An 18,077-nucleotide genomic window follows, 5' to 3' on the forward strand; every position below is an offset into this window, starting at 1 on the left:
TGAAAGTTTTATGACAGACAAACCTCTACCAAGACTGATCTAGACTAGACAAGAAGAGAGAAGACAAAAATAAAGAAAAAACTTCCTATCATTACTGGTAGCAAAGGATTTAAAATAATAAAAATATTATGAAGCAGTATATGCATACAGTTGAAAGCATAGATGAAATGGGTGAATTCTGAAAATGCCAAAATTCATATGAGGAAAAGGGAGAACATGAGTGGACCAATAATCACTAAAAATAACCCAGCAGTGGCGATCAAAGACCTCTTGCCAGTAAAGTCTCAGACCCAGAATATTTTATAGGAGAATTTTACCGAACATTTGAGTAATAGAATCTCTCTATATTATACAGATTGTTCTAGAAATTAGAAAAATATTAAAGCCACCCAACTCATTTAGAAGCTGCTATAACCTTGGTTACAAAGCCAAATAAAAAGTGTAAGAAATAAAATTATAAACCCATTTCACTTATAAGCCTAGGTGATAAATTCTAAGTAAAATATTAATGAAAATAATTTAACTGACATTATGTCTGTTTAAATAGAATTAAAACCTTCATACTACAAAATATCCTGAAATGTTGGAAAAAGTATAATGAATCACCTTAAATGTATAACTGAACTCTAAGAAAGTAAAGGAAATCAGTAGTGATCCAAAATGGGGGGGTGGGCGGGTGGGGTAGGAATGTTGAACACCAAAAAAATAAAGATGAGTTGATATTGTGGTTGTCTTAGAGATTGGATACTAGTTTCACTAACCAATGGACTTGGTCTTGGTGGTCAAACAAAATAGGCTATAGGAGGTAGTAAATTTGAACTCAGAGATGCTGAAATTAAACCCTCAAAGAACTATACACTGTGTGCAAAATCGACCAGAAAAATTCTGGCATTTTCCCAGCCTTTTTTAATCTCATCAGCGTAGAAGGAAAAAAATTCTTTTTTCATAGTAGAAAAAATTCTTCTCAAATAACTTTTAATTGTGGGTATGCCCTAATGCATCTATACATTTTTAGTTGACATAAAAATCAGTCCTAAGATAATACTATCCCTTGAGTGCTTGAGAAGAAAATGTAAAATCACACAAACAGCATAAACCAGATTATGTTGAGTTCCTGCTAATAATGTGTCACTAAAGAGATCATAACCTCCAAAATATAAAACACACATGGAAATAATCAAGCATGTGTAAGAATCAGTGGCCAGTAAAATTTGACCCTCAAGAAGTTCAGATATAATTCATGTGAAATTTATACTATAAAAGTAGCATATTTTAGATTCTTAAGGACTTAAATGTCAAGAAAATGAGAAAAAGAATGAGATTAAACAAATATAACATGAGAATTCCTAATAACTAAGTTCAACAATGTTGCAGGATACAAGATAAACATATAAAAATCAATTGTATATATATATACTAGTAATGAACACATGGACACTGAAATTAAAATATCATTTACAATCGCTCAAAAAATGAAATACTTCAGTGTAGATCTAGCAAAACTTGTACAGGACTTGTATGCTGAAAAGTATACAATACTGATGAAAGAAATTAAATATCTATGTAAATAGAAATATCTGATTATATATTGGAAGACTCAACATGTCAATTCTCCCAAATTGATGAACAGGCTTAATACATATCCAAGCAATATTTTTTATGGATACAGACAAGATTATTCTAAAATTTACATGGAAAGAAAAAGGAACTAGAGTAGCTAGAACTATTTTGAAAAAGATGAATAAAGTGGGAGGGAATCCATCTTTCCAACTTCAAGAGTTATTATAGCTAAAATAATCATAACTATGTGGTAATGGTGGTGGGATAGACATATAGACATTGGAACAGAATAGAGAACCCAGAAATACAAACATGCCTGATTTTTGACAGATGTGAAAAAGCAATTTAGTAGAGTTAAGACAGAATTTTAAACAAATGGTGCTGGAACAATTGGACATCCATATGTTAAAAAAATATACGTTAAACCTAATCCTCACACTTTATACAAAAGTTAAAACGAATCACAGGCTTAAAATGTAAAACATAAGACCATAAACTTTTAGAAGAAAACAGAAGAGAAAAATGTCAGGATCTAGGACTTGGCAAATGTTCCCAGATTTGACACCAAAGAACAACATACAAAAGGAAAAATTGCTAAATTGGACTTTATTAAAATTTTAAAAATTGCTCTGTGAAAGACCCTGTTAAGAAGATAAAAAGACAAGCTCCAGAATGGGAAGAAACACATGTTTCTGACAAAGGAGTAGCAAGCCGCACATTAAACAAAAGACTAGTATCTAGGATATATAAAGAACTCTCAAAATTCAACAGTAAAAAACAAACAATCCAATTAGCACATGGGCAAAAGGCATAGACATTTCACTGAAGATATACAGATGGCAAATTAAACACTTGAAAAGATGTTCAACATCAGTAGACAACAGGGGAATTCAAACTAACACCACCATGATAATATCACTATACACCTATCAGAATGGATAAAATAAAAAATAGTGACAACACCAAATCCTGGAGAGAATACAGAGAAACTGGATCAATCATACATTGCTGACAGGAATGAAAGATGGTACAGCCAGTCTGGAAAATAGTTTGGCAGTTTCTTTAAAAAACTAAACATGCAACTACCATATGACATAACAATTACACTCCTGGAGACTTAAAGCACATAAATGAAGACTTATGTTCACATGAAAACCTGTACACAAATGTTTATAGTAGTTTTATTCATAATAGCCCTAAACTAGAAATAACAGGTGAATGGCTAAACAAACTGTGGAATATCAATACCAAGGAATACTACTCTACAGTAAAAAGGAAAAACTACTAATACACTACAACCTGGATGCATCTCCAGAGAATTATGCCGATCTGAAAAAGCCAGTCCCAATAGGTTACATACTGTATGATTCCACTTATATAACATTCTTAAAATGAAAAAATTATGAAAATGAAGAACAGATTAGTGGTTGCCAGGCATTGGGACAGGAGGGAAGTAGACATGTTTATAAAAGTCAGCATAAGGGATCCTTGTGATGGAAATGTTCTGTACTTTGACTGTATCAATGTCAATATCCTGGTTGCAATATTGCTATAGTTTTACAAAGCGTTACCAATGGGGGAAACTGGGTAAAGAGTACATGGGATATTGCTGTATTATTTCTTACAGTTGCATGTTAATCCAAAATTACATCAAAACAAAAAGCTTAATTAAAAAACATAAACAACAAATCACAGAGTGGGTCAAATAAAAAGAAAAATGTGGTTACCCTGGGTTGGATTGTAGATATGGGTGCCCAGTGGATAAGAGTCAGTAGTGGCAGGGATACCTTTTAGTATGTGCCTTTTTCTTGACATAGGAAAATTCACAAATCATAAATTTATATCTTGATGACTTATCACAAAATGTACCCACCCACATAACTACCACTCAGATTAAGAAGAAGGATATGACCTGACCCCAGAAACTCCCTTTGTGCCCCTTCCTTTCACTACTCCCTGTCACTCTTCCAAAGATAACCTTGAGTTTAAGTACCATAGATTAGTTTTGCCTGTTTTCAAATTTTATAAAAATGGAATCATACAGAAATCATTCTTTTGTGTCTGGCTATTGTAAATCAACATTACATTAATGAGGTTCATCCATGATGGTGCATGTAGCAATAATTTGTTCAGTTTTGTTGCTATGTAATATCCTATCATATAAACTGTAATTTATCCATTCTATTCTTTATGGACATTTGATTTTTTCCCCCCAATTTTATGAATAATGTTGCCATGAAAATTCTTTTTTTCCTGTGTGATTTTTTTTTTTTTTTTTTTTGTGCACGTAGGTACAAATTTTCCTTGGATGACTAAATGAAAATGAAATTGCATTTCTTGTAAGGCAAGTCTGGTGATGATGAATTCTCTCAGCTTTGTTTCTCCTCCATTTTTGAAGCACAGTTTTGCTGGATGTAGTATTCTTGGTTGACAGTTTTCTTTCAGCACTCAGTCAGAATTTTGGACACATGTTCCACTCCTCTCCTTCCCCTGAGGGAGAGGTGTGGAGCTATATCAGCCTCCCTCTGTATGCTGTTCCGCAGGCCCTCTGGGGCAGCAGCGAGCTGCCAAGCTCTTTTCTGTTGTTCAGCAACCCCCGGACATCTCGAGTATATCACGTCCCATCAGTGCTCTGAGACAGAAGACAGATACCCATCCTCAGCAGCCCACAGAAAAGATGGAATGCTGGATATATGTTCCAACTCTTTTCCTCCCCAGGGAGAAGTAGAGAATTGGGGGTTTTCTCCTACTTGATCCACTGAGCCGGGGAAGGGTCTATGGCGAGTGAGTGCTCCAAAATGTTGCCTTTGTTCTCAGTGGCTTCCAATCTGGTGCTCTTTCTTGTCAGTGCTTAGATTAAGGCAAGACAGAGACCAGTCCTTCAGGCAGCCACCCCTTCCCCCCTGCCACCCAAAGTCTAAATGTTAGACATATGTTTCAATCTTCTCTTTCTCTCACTAGGGAGAAGCTAAGATCTGGGAATTTTCTCCTGATTATGCCACGTTGAGTAGGGGGAGGAATTATGGTGAGTGCTGTGAGTTTTCCTACCTACTTTGATGTGGCTGATTTTGTGCTCATCTGGGGTACAGGAGTCTCTTAATTGGTTTCTAGGTTTCTCACAAAGGGAATTGGTTCCTGTATTGTTGTGTCAGTATGTCATGGGGGGAAAGAGGGTATGGGGCTTCCTGTTCTGCCACCTTGCTCTCTATTCTCTATTGTTATCTTGGCTTTGTCTGTTTTTGTACCAATGCATCACTGTCTTAATTAAAGTAGTTTTATATCCAGTAGTGGAAGTTTTCCAATTTGTTTTTTTCAAGAGGTCAGAGCTATTGACCTTTTAAATTTCCATATAGCTTTTAAGTTAACCAGTTTTCATGCATACACACACACACACACAACCCTGCTGGAATTTTGTTTGGAATTTCATTGGATCTATACGATGAACCATGAAAACTAACATCTTTACAATTTTAACTCACAATATGTGAACATACTACATCTCACTGTTTATTTAGTTCTTATTTAATTTCTCTTAGTAATATTTTATAGAGTTTTTACATAGCTTTCATTAGATTTATTCTAAGCTATTAGGTGTTTTTAAAATCTTATTATAAATGTTCTTTAAATTTAAATTTTTTAAATTTAAATTCTATTTGTTAGTTACTAGTATTTAGACATAAAATAGATTTTAAATATTGTGATTGTTCTGAATTCATGTATTAATTCTAATAGTTAATCTGTAGAATTTTTTGGATTTTTTAAATACTTATTATACTATCTGGAAAAATGACAGTTTTGTTTTTTTCTTCCAGTCTTTTTCTTATGTTTTTCTTGCCTTGCCTTATTGCAATAGCTAGGACAGTGGTGATTAGAATTGGTAACAGCAGACATTCATATCTTGTCCTTATTCTTGGAGTTAAAGCTTTCATTATTCTACCATTCAGTATGATTTTTTTCAGTAGGATTCACAGATACCTTTTTCTGCAATAAGCTGGTCCCATGTATTTCTACTATAGTAGCAATTTTTATCATGAATAGATGCTTAATTTAATAAAATCATTTTCCTGTATCTACTGAGATGATCATGTGATTTTTCTAATTTAATCTTTTGATGTAGTGAATTACATTGATTTTCAGATCTTAAATCAGCCTTGTATTACTAAAATAAACCAAATTTGATCTTGATATATTGTCCTTTTCAAATATCTTTGTACTTTGCTAATATTTTATATAGTATTTTTACATCTTGAATCCTTATCTTACTGTTTGCTTCTGGGAAAACCTAGTATCAGACAGAGAATGTATAATACAGGATAAATATAGCATCAAGTCATAAAAAAATCTTGGCCATGCTTAAACAAATAGTGATTTACTTTTCTCACACAACAAAAATTATAGTGCTTAAATTTGATAGAATTAATTCACTTGCTTAGTGATGCCAGCAGAAACCTAGCTTTTTTCTAACTTCTTTTCCATCTTTAGTATTGCCTTTTTATCTTCATGGTTGTTACCTCATGCTATAACTTAGAGCCTCACAATCTCAAGATTTGCAAGGAAAGGAAGAGGATTGGGCAAGGCTTTCCCTAAGTGAGGCTATTTATATATGGGGAAGGAGAGCTCCCAAGCATGTGTCCTATGATGTTTCTTTGGCCAGAAGTGTGTCACACACAGATACAGAGAGAAATCACTGGTAGAGGAGAGCGAAATTCCTATGTCTGGATTAAATCAATCATGATTCATCTTCTAGGTCAGAGAGAGACCTATTTTTCCTTGAAATCAGAGATCTATGTGTGCTAAAGTATCTATGTTCTTTTAGCGAGGAAAAAATAGGGGAATCATATCTGCTACAAATAGTTCAAGAAAGAATAATTTTATGTGACTCTTAGAATTATAGATACCAAAATTCTTACCCAAATGTAAGTTGAATCCAGCAAGTAAAAAAATGTCATGAAGTAGTTGAGTTATTTCAGAAAAATGTAAGTAAATCCTGAAACAGAAGATTACTACAAAGCCATAGAAATGAGACAATATGGTGCAGAAACATAAATAGATCAGTGGAACAGAATCAAGTTCTCAAAAACAAGTCCATGTTTACATGGGAACCTGATATATGTAGAAATGGACCTAATAGAAAAGGATGGTTTCTTCATTAGATGACAGTGGAAAAACAAGCCACTATATAGGGAAAAATAAAGTTAGTTCTCAAAAACACAATTTAGATTAATCACAGGCTTAAGAATGAAAAGTAAAACTACAAAGTGAATAAAAATACATCAGAAAAATATCTCTGTGTTTCTGAGTTGCAGAAAAATTATTAAATAAGACCCCAAAAGTACAAGGCATAAGATAAAAAATGATGAATTTGACTACATAAAAAACTGTGAATTTCTATTCAGTGAAGGGAACCATCAGTAAAGTCAACTGACAGGGCTGAGAGAAGTTATCTGAGAGCTCAAAAACTGACAAGGGATAATATCTAGAATATTTAAGAAACCCTTATTAAAAAAAGAGGAAACTAACAGATCAATGGGTAAAGCAGAATCTATAGACTCCAGCAGCTAATCTGGAAAACAATCTGGAGATACTTAGTTTAATTTCATATGCATAGGTCCCAGGACCCATCCAGTCCACTCCAGGGGAACTTGTGGTTTCTAAGGAGGCATGTGTAAGAATGCTTGATTACACATCATTTGTAGAGCACGACATTGTAGACAACATAGGTGTCTAACTCTAGGGGAGCAGATGGGTGAAATGTTGTGGATATTCACAGAGGTAACCAATTAAAGATAGAGTTATGTGGAGAAGTCTTTCAAACATAGTGTTGAGAGGAAAAAGTAAGATAACAAAAGATCTGTAACATGATTTACCTGGCAAATTTAAAACATAAACACACGACAAAACAGTACCTCTTTTCAAATATACCCGCATGTTCAGGAAAGGTGCTAAACATATTAGAGTAATTTCCTACAGGTGGAGGAGTGGATTGGGAGTGGAGATTGAGGATAAGAAGAAAAATAAAGCAATGAAGCCTTGCATGGACAGTCGATGACTGACTGTGTCATGAACTTGGAGTACAACCAACTCAGTTCCGTGCATTCTGGATTATATGTTTACTTTCTAAGTCCTATGAAGATTCTAGCTTGCATGCTAGCTCCTAGTTAAGCATACCCACTATTTTAAATATTGGTTGTTAAGAAATAAATTTTACGTAGAGACTTTGCAGTAATTATTTAATTTGTAGAAGCCACTGTATACCAATATAAGTCCTCACTGTAAACAAATGAGTATCTTCTTCCAAAATCACACTTTTAAATTATTGATGAGGATATGTTGTCTTTTTCATTCTGTCTCAAAGACTTTAGTTTCTAAAAAACCACAGACAACTTCATCTGTAATTTTACTCAATGTAAGTTCCATTTTGCTCTCTACTTCCTTACTCCTTTTTTTTTTTTTAACATCTTTATTGGAGTATAATTGCTTTACAGTGGTGTGTTAGTTTAAAAATATGGAACGCTTCACGAATTTGCATGTCATCCTTGTGCAGGGGCCATGCTAATCTTCTCTCTATCGTTCCAATTTTAGTATATGTGCTGCCGAAGCAAGCACTTCTTCCTTTTTAAAATCAACAACAATGTTAAAATTTTTAAACTCCTCTGTAATAGTGATCAGGTTTTCACTATTTTTCCATTTCTCATGAGAATGAAGTTCATGAAGAAATTTGGAAAAATTATACCTTGATCTGAAGATATTTTATAACTGAAGATTTGGCTGGTGAATTTAAGCCGTGGTTCAAAGCTGACCACACTATATTCACTTGGTAGAAAGTTCTGAAATTCATTCTGAGATATGGGAATGAGAAGATTTTTCATGTAACTCTTTTCTTTAGTTACTAGGTAAATTTAGGTAAATTACCTAAAATTTACTAGGTAAATTTTCTTTCTGATGAAATTATGATTTGATTTTTTTAAATTGATTGCTTATTGTGTGCCAAGACATATATGTTATTTTATTAACCATGGATAAGTTTGCCTGACCCATGAAGTTCACTGAGATTCTAATGATGGTAAGACCAATTAGTTGATGCTGATTAGGAAACTGCTACTCAAAATGTGGTCTAAGCCAACAGAATTACCTGGGAGATTTTCAGACATGTGGAAACTCAGGCTCAATCACATACCTAGTGAATCAAAACTTGTATTATAACAAGATCCCCAGGTGATTCTTAAGTTCTTAAAGTTTGAGACATACTGGGAATCATCCCTTGGCATCTAGACAATGACGTCAGGTTGAAGAATAGCTGTTTTAACATTTAACCTATTTTTACATGGTTATCCTTGCTTTTCTGATTATTTCTATCATTCATTCATTCAATAAGCATTTAGTGAGTACTTGACTGTATTTCAGGCTCTATATTGAGAGTATACAAAAGCAAATAAGACATCCTGAGGAATTCCTGTGGGTTTTTTTGAATGCAGAAATAAATGTAGGGGCTTCCCTGGTGGCACAGTGGTTAAGAATCCGCCTGCCAATGCGGGGAACATGGGTTCGAGCCCTGGTCCAGGAAGATCCCACATGCCTCAGAGCAACTAAGCCCATGCACCACAACTACTGAGCCTGTGCTCTAGAGCCCACGAACCACAACTACTGAGCCCACGTGCCACAAATACTGAAGCCCACGTGCCTAGAGCCCCTGCTTCACAGCAAGAGAAGCCACCGCAATGAGAAGCCGGCGCACGGCAACGAAGAGTAGCCCCCGCTCGTCACAACTAGAGAAAGCCCATGTGCAGCAACAAAGACCCAACACAACCAAAAATAAACAAAATAAATAAATTTTAAAAAAAGAAGAAGAAGAAGAAAGAAATGTAGAAGTAGCTGGAGTGAAATCTGCTTTTGGCTGTCTGGGAAAAAGTTCCCAGCTCATCAGTCTGACAATGGCTACACAAGTTATGGAGACAACCATGCAGAATTTGTTCAGTGGTACTGTCTGTGCCCTGGAAACTCTCAGCAAAGCAATCAGCCTGAAATTAGGCACTGCTTGGCTGGGGGGACCTTGGTTTCTGGGCTCCCAGTTGAGCCTGGGCCAACTCTAGCTCTCCAACTCACAGCTGATGGCTGGCACCCAGACCTGCCTCCTCAGCTTCAGGGATGGCTTGTTGGTCAAAGAACCAGAGAATGAAATTTCCATGACAGGGTGGGGCAGGGTTTGTCCAGCATAGTGTATCTTCTATAATCCTGTGTGGTCTGATTCAGGTGCTATGAGCAAAAGTTTTTCAGAACTGTGAAGGAGTAGAAATGATTGAGTGGATTCTAATGGAGAACATTGAAAATCAATGAATCTAGGCCTAGTCCCAAGGGATGACAGGAAAATGAAGTCCTTTTATATTAAGTTTTATGGTACACCAAAATCACATTGCATTAGAATTTTTAAAGTAATGTGTATATTGATTTCATAATTCTTGCTTCAGAACTAAGAGTTAAAGAATATCTGATAGCCACTCCTTTTTATGTGAATTAGGCACATAGTGAATTAGTCTGGGAAGGAGACATGAGAAATGTCTAATTTATAGAAACTACCATCTAGTCCAGGTTCGCACACATAGATTTTTTCTTTTTATTCCTTCCTTTTTTTTTTCCCTATTCAGTGTCTCTTGCCACAAAGTTGGAAATTTTGTTAAGAAAAAGGCAAGGAAAGCAAACTCTAGTTATGGGAAGAAAATCTCAGCTTTGGTGAGATGAACTTTCTTCTTTCCTTCCCACCCATAGTGCAAAGAGCAACCCATAGTATCTCTCTGTGTGGTATCTGACTGCCAAATGGGTGAGGAAGGAAGAAAACACTTGAAGTAACTGATTATTCATTGGTGATAATTTGTGAAATGCTACTTGGCTCTAGATATGGCTTTATCATATTTGTGAGATTCAGTTGCCTTACCTGTAAAATGAAGATAATTAGACTACACCAAGATTAAATGAAATAATGTTTATTTTGCTTAATTAGGGCAGGTTTTTAAAATTTATTTATTTATTTATTTATTTTTGGCTGTGTTGGGTCTTCGTCTCTGTGCGAGGGCTTTCTCTACTTGCGGCAAGCGGGGGCCACTCTTCATCGCAGTGCGCGGGCCTCTCACTATCGCGGCCTCTCTTGTTGCGGAGCATAGGCTCCAGACACACAGGCTCAGTAGTTGTGGCTCACGGGCCCAGTTGCTCCGCAGCATGTGGGATCTTCTCAGACCAGGGCTCGAACCCATGTCCCCTGCATTGGCAGGTGGATTCTCAACCACTGTACCACCAGGGAATCCCAGGGCAGTTTTTTAAAAATTGAGATATAGTTGATTTACAATGTTGTGTTAGTTCCTGCTGTACAGCAAAGTGATTCAGTTATACATATATATAATTCTTTTTTTTAATATTCTTTTCCATTATGGTTTATCGTAGGATATTGAATATGTTCTCTGTGCTATATGGTAGGACCTTGTTGTTTATCCATTCTATATATAAAAGCTTACATTTGCTAAACCCAACCTCCCACTCCATCCTTCCCCCAACCCCATCACCCTTGGCAACCACCAGTCTGTTCTCTATGTCCATGATTCTGTTTCTCTTTTATAGGTAGGTTCATTTGTGTCATATTTTAGATTGCACATATAAGTGATATCATATGATATTTGTCTTTCTCTTTCTGACTTACTTCACTTTGTATGATAATCTCTAGTTGTATGCATGTTGCTGCAAATGACATTATTTCATTCTTTTTTATGGCTGAGTAGTATTCCATTGTATATATGTACATCTTCTTTATCCATTCATCTGTTGATGGACATTTAGGTTGTTTCCATGTCTTGGCTATTGTGAATAGCGCTGCTGTAAACATTGGGGTACATGTATCTTTTTGAATTATAGTGTTGTTAATTAGGGCAGTTTTTGGTACATGGCAAGCATTCAATAAATTCTAGCTATTACAGTAGGGTCAGAATTTACACCTAGGTACTAAAGTGAGATAATGGCATGGGAAAACCCTGAACTCACCTCTTCCCATAAACATAACAGATATACAGCTACATATGAAACAGTTCCCTCTGAAAGGAACCTGAATACTAGCTGAATACCTGCTCTACAATAAAAGGTAAAAGGGTCGCATTGAAATGGATAGAAGGGGCAGGGACAGGCTATTACTAGAAAAAACCTCACCCCCAGCGTGGTGACTGACAATTGATATGGATCTCAGAATAATAATAATAGTAATAATAATAAAGAGACATTCTCCCTGAGGAACAAGGTGTTTGCACTCCAGTTTGTGTCTAGTTACCAGGTCACAATACAAAGTTAATACAATATTGTTATATACAGCTCTCCTCTGTCAGGGAAGAGTCAGCCAGGTTCTTTTGGGCTATTCACATATGAATAAACCGCCTTGTTTTCTAGCACTTAGGAAAAGCATCTTTTTTTCCCTGAAAGCCTGATCTTGTAATGCATTTACCCCACAGCACAGACTCTCTTTGAGGAGGAAAGACCTTATTTGGTTCGCTGAATGAAGTGGCTTGGCTGCTCTTTGCATCTTGGTGTGCAGAGGCAAATATTCTAGTATTGAATTATCCAACCTCCTGAAATGCAACCATTGTGCTTTCTTGGACCTATTTGATCCCACTCATGTCTGTTCCCATATGATTTTCTTACATTTAGTGTATTCATCATTGCAGTGTGGGAAGAGGAGCTGGGTAATGGTGCTGTTCAGTGAAAGAAGAACTAAAGACTATGCAGAAAAGAGTTGCAAGTACATTTGTTCTAAAAAAATGTGGGAACACCTTTTTAGAAATACAATACATGTTTTTCAATGGGCAGTTCTTCCATCCTATGGTTGAGGCCCCCTCTCTGTGTAAATGGATACCCTTCAGAGTCTGCTTTCCTACAACAAAGAGGTGCTTTATCTACTCCAGAAGCTAGGGCTCCAAAATTGATAAATACAAGACTTTTTTTTTAGAAACATAATACAGTACTAAAGAGATGAAAATAACAAAATACATTTGTCAAACTTCAGATTTATCAGGCCTAAGAACTTGCACAACTTAATGACATAGATGATGCCTGATGCTTTCTTGCCTGTTACAGGATTTAGCAATCTGGTTCTATCTTCTTGATTTGTCATGTGGGTTATTTTGATGTGTGGAAATCACCTAGAGAAAAAAGTTCTACCATATAGAGGGGATTCTCTGGTTTAATTCCTGTCCTAGAAATCCTGGGAATGGATAAGAAGGGTTTTTTGGTTTTGTTTCATTTTGTTTGCTCCTTTTTGCTTGTTACTTGTGATGCTGCTTTTCTGATGCTTGAATTTCATGTTAGGTCTCTTTACTGTGTTTGACATCAATACCATGCAATCTGAGGCCAAATCTGGCAAAGTAAAAACAAGTGAAGAATTGGAGTTATGATCTTGGCCACTCAGGCAAAGGAAAAATTGCTTTAACCTTTGAAAGTAAAGACTCAGTTTCAAGGATACATGATTATTTCTGGCTAGTTGTATGCATTACTTTTTGTCCCTTTCGCTTAAATCTCCATTTTAAGGTTGACCTGCACTCATTCTGGCTTTCTGGCATTGTACTCATGTCTGAGGAACTCTTAATGGAATAAAATTCCAAGGCATAGAGTGAAATGAGAGATTGTGGGTTAGACTAGCGGACTAAGTAATATGTAATCAGAATTTAGAGTATCTATTAACCTCCAAATCAAAACAGATCTGTTTAGCATACAATGAAATTTAGTTTTCAGTACCTTAATGGACTTAATGTCATCTGGATAAAACATTTCTGCTTGGAGCCTTGGTTTTTCTACTCAAATACTGATATACTCTGGGCTGTTACACAAATATTTGAGGATTAGTCCTTAAGTGATATTTTACCTACCCAGCACACATGTATTGGCATTACACCTGAAAGCTAGATATAACCAAGTATTTGATAAAGAACCAAATTAAGTAATAACACCTTGCACTTTTTCCTTTATTATATATAGGTGTACAATGTAGTGATTCACAATTCTTTCTTTCTTTTTTTAACATCTTTATTGGAGTATAATTGCTTTAAAATGGTGTGTTAGTTTCTGCTTTATAACAAAGTGAACCAGCTATACATATATCCCCATATCTCCTCCTTCTTGCATCTCCCTCCCACCCTCTTTATCCCACTCCTCTAGGTGGTCACAAAGCACCAAGTTGATCTCCCTGTGCTATGCAGCTGCTTCCCACTAGCTATCTATTTTACATTTGGTAGTGTATATATGTCCATACCACTCTGTCACTTTGTCCCAGCTTACCCTTCCCCTCCCCATGTCCTCAAGTCCATTCTCTATGTCTGCATCTTTATTCCTGTCCTGCCCCTAGGTTCTTCAGAACCTTTTTATTTTTATTTTTTTCAGATGCCATATATATGTGTTAGCATACGGTATTTGTTTTTCTCTTTCTGACATACTTCACTCTGTATGACAGACCCTAGGTCCATCCACCTCACTACAAATAACTCAATTTCATTAATTTTTATGGCTGAGTAATATTCCATTTTATATATGTGCCACATCTGTTTTATCCATTCATCTGTTGATGGACACTTAGGTTACTTCCATTTCCTGGCTATTGTAAATAGAGCTGCAATGAACATTGTGGTACATGACTCTTTCTGAATTATGGTTTTCTCAGGGTATACACTCAGTAGTGGGATTGCTTGGTCGTATGGTAGTTCTATTTTTAGTTTTTTAAGGAACCTCCATACTGTTCTCCATAGTGGCTGTATCAATTTACATTCCCACCAACAGTGCAAGAGGGTTCCCTTTTCTCCACACCCTCTCCAGCATTGATTGTGTGTAGATTTTTTGATGATGGCCATTCTGACTGGTGTGAGGCGATACCTCATTGTAGTTTTGATTTGCATTTCTCTAATGATTAGTGATGTTGAGGATTCTTTCATGTGTGTGTTGGCAATTGGTATATCATCTTTGGAGAAATGTCTATTTAGGTCTTCTGCCCATTTGTGGACTGGATTTTTGTTTTTTTGATATTGAGCTGCATGAGCTGCTTGTATTTTTTGGAGATTAATCCTTTGTCAGTTGCTTCATTTGCAAATATTTTCTCCCATTCTGAGGGTTGTCTTTTCGTCTTGTTTATGGTTTCCTTTGCTGTGCAAAAGCTTTTAAATTTCATTAGGTCTCATTTGTTGATTTTTGTTTTTATTTCCATTTCTCTAGGAGGTGGGTCAAAAAGGATCTTGCTATGATTTGTTATAGAGTATTCTGCCTATGTTTTCCTCTAAGAGTTTGATAGTGTCTGGCCTTACATTTAGGTCTTTAATCCATTTTGAGTTTATTTTTGTGTATGGTGTTAGGGAATGTTCTAATTTCATTCTTTTACATGGAGCTGTCCAGTTTTCCCAGCACCACTTATTGAAGAGGCTGTCTTTTGTCCATTGAATATTCTTGCTTCTTTTATCAAAGATAAGGTGACCATACGTGTGTGGGTTTATCTCTGGGCTTTCTATCCTGTTCCATTGATCTATATTTCTGTTTTAGTGCCAGTACCATACTGTCTTGATTATTGTAGGTTTGTAGTCTAGTCTGAAGTCCAGGAGCCTGATTCCTCCAGCTCTGTTTTTTTTTCTCCAGCTTGCTTTGGGTCTTTTGTGCTTCCATACAAATTGTGAAATTTTATGTTCTATTTCTGTGAAAAATGCCATTGGTACTTTGATAGGGATTGCACTGAATCTGTAGATTGCTTTGGGTAATATAGTCATTTTCACAATGTTGATTCTTTCAATCCAAGAACATGGTATATCTCTCCATCTGCTTGTATCATCTTTAATTTCTTTCATCAGTGTCTTATAGTTTTCTGCATACAGGACTTTTGTCTCCTTAGGTAGGTTTATTCCTAGGTATTTTATTCTTTTTGTTGCAGTGGTAAATGGGAGTGTTTCCTTAATTTCACTTTCAGATTTTTCATCGTTAGTGTATAGGAATGCAAGAGATTTCTGTGCATTAATTTTGTATCCTGCTACTTTACCTAATTCATTGATTAGTTCTAGTAGTTTTCTGGTAACATCTTTAGGATTCTCTATGTATAATATCATGTCATCTGCAAACAGTGACAGTTTTACCTCTTCTTTTCTGATTTGGATTACTTTTATTTCTTTTTCTTCTCTGATTGCTGTGGCTAAAACTTTCAAAACTATGTGGAATAATAGTGGTGAGAGTGGGCAACCTTTTCTTGTTCCTGATCTTAGTGGAAATGGTTTCAGTTTTTCACCATTGAGAATGATGTTTGCTGTGGGTTTGTCATATATGGCCTTTATTATGTTGAGGTAAGTTCCCTCTATGCCTACTTTCTGGAGGGTTTTTATCATAAATGGGTGTTGAATTTTGTCAAAAGCTTTTTCTGCCTCTATTGAGATGATCGTATGGTTTTTCTCGTTCAATTTGTTAATATGGTTTATCACATTGATTGATTTGTGTATATTGAAGAATCCTTGCATTCCTGGGATAAACCCCACTTGATCATGATGTATGATCCTTTTAATGTGCTGTTGGATTCTGTTTGCTAGTATTTTGTTGAGGATTTTTGCATCTATATTCATCAGTGATATTGGCCTGTAGTTTTCTTTTTTGTGACCTCTTTGTCTGGTTTTGGTATCAGGGTGATGGTGGACTTGTAGAATGAGTTTGGGAGTGCTGCTCCCTCTGCTATATTTTGGAAGTGTTTGAGAAGGGTAGGTGTTAACTCTTCTCTAAATGTTTGATAGAATTTGCCTGGGAAGCCATCTGGTCCTGGGCTTTTGTGTGTTGGAAGATTTTTAATCACAGCCTCAATTTCAGTGCTTGTGATTGGTCTGTTTATATTTTCTGTTTCTTCCTGGTTCAGTCTGGAAGGTTATGCTTTTCTAAGAATTTGTCCATTTCTTCCAGGTTGTCCATTTTATTGGCATAGAGTTGCTTGTAGTAATCTCTCATGATCCTTTGTATTTCTACAGTGTCAGTTGTTACTTCTCCTTTTTCATTTCTAATTCTATTGATTTGTCTTCTTCCTTTTTTCCTTGATGAGTCTGGCTAATGGTTTATCAATTTTGTTTATCTTCTCAAAGAACCAGCTTTTAGTTTTACTGATCTTTGCGATTGTTTCCTTCATTTCTTCTTCATTTATTTCTGTTCTGATCTTTATGGTTTCTTTCCTTCTGCTAACTTTGGGGATTTTTGTTCGTCTTTCTCTCATTGCTTTAGGTGTAAGGTTAGCTTGTTTATTTGAGGTGTTTCTTGTTTCTTGAGGTAGGATTGTATTGCTATAAACTTCCCTCTTAGAACTGCATTTGCTACATCCCATAGGTTTTGGGGCATCGTGTTTTTATTGTCATGTGTTTCTAGGTATTTTTTGATTTCCCCTTTGATTTCTTCAGTGATCTCTTGGTTATTTAGTAGCATATTGTTTCCCCTCCATGTTTTTGTATTTTTTAGTTTTTTCCCTGTAATTGATATCTAGTCTTATAATGTTGTGTTTGGAAAAGATACTTGATACGATTTCAATTTTCTTAAATTTACCAAGGCTTGATTTGTAACCCAAGTTGTGATCTATCCTTAAGAATGTTCCATGAGCACTTGAGAAGAAAGTGTATTCTGTTGTTTTTGGAAAGGAATGTCCTATAAATATCAATTAAGTCCATCCTGTTTAATGTGTCCTTTAAAGCTTGTGTTTCCTTACTTATTTTCATATTGGATGATCTGTCCATTGGTGAAAGTGGGGTGTTAAAGTTCCCTACTATTATTGTGTTACTGTCAATTTCCCCTTTTATGGCTGTTAGCATTTGCCTTATGTATTGAGGTGCTCCTATGTTGGGTGCATAAATATTTATAATTATTATATCTTCTTCTTAGATTGATCCCTTGATCATTATGTCGTGTCCTTCTTTGTCTCTTGCAATAGTCTTTATTTTAAAGTCTATTTCGTCTGATATGAGAATTGCTACTCCAGCTTTCTTTTGATTTCCATTTGCACTGGATATCTTTTTCCATCCCCTAACTTTCATTCTGTATGTGTCGGTAGGTCTGGAGTAGGTCTCTTGTAGACAGCATATATATGGGTCTTGTTTTTGTATCCATTCAGCCAGTCTATATCTTTTAGTTGGAGTATTTAATCCATTTACATTTAAGGTACTTATGGATATGTATGTTCCTATTACCATTTTCTTAATTGTTTTGGGTTTGTTTTTGTAGGTCTTTTCCTCCTCTTGTGTTTCCTGCCTAGGGAAGTTCCTTTAACATTTGTTGTAAAGCTGGTTTGGTGGTGCTGAATTCTCTTAACTTTTGCTTGTCTGTAAAGGTTTTAATTTCTCCATCGAATCTGAATGAGATCCTTGCTGGGCAGAGTAATCTTGGTTGTAGTTTTTCCCTTTCATAACTTTAAATATGTCCTGCCACTCCATTCTGGCTTTCAGAGTTTCTGCTGAAAGATCCGCTGTTAACCTTATGGGGATTCCCTTGTATGTTATTTGTTGCTTTTC

At 35.7% G+C, this 18,077-nt stretch overlaps 1 non-coding gene across 1 annotated transcript; it reads right to left on the reverse strand.

Moving 5' to 3' along the window:
- Positions 1-8,059: 8,059 nt before the first annotated feature.
- LOC133091653 (U6 spliceosomal RNA) lies at positions 8,060-8,166 on the reverse strand. Its single transcript, XR_009700978.1, has one exon. It is a non-coding gene; the product is annotated as a U6 spliceosomal RNA (small nuclear RNA).
- Between the last annotated feature and the right edge of the window lie 9,911 nt (positions 8,167-18,077).

Source organism: Eubalaena glacialis, chromosome 4 (genome assembly GCF_028564815.1).
Source record: "Eubalaena glacialis isolate mEubGla1 chromosome 4, mEubGla1.1.hap2.+ XY, whole genome shotgun sequence".
Lineage (NCBI taxonomy): Eukaryota > Metazoa > Chordata > Mammalia > Artiodactyla > Balaenidae > Eubalaena > Eubalaena glacialis.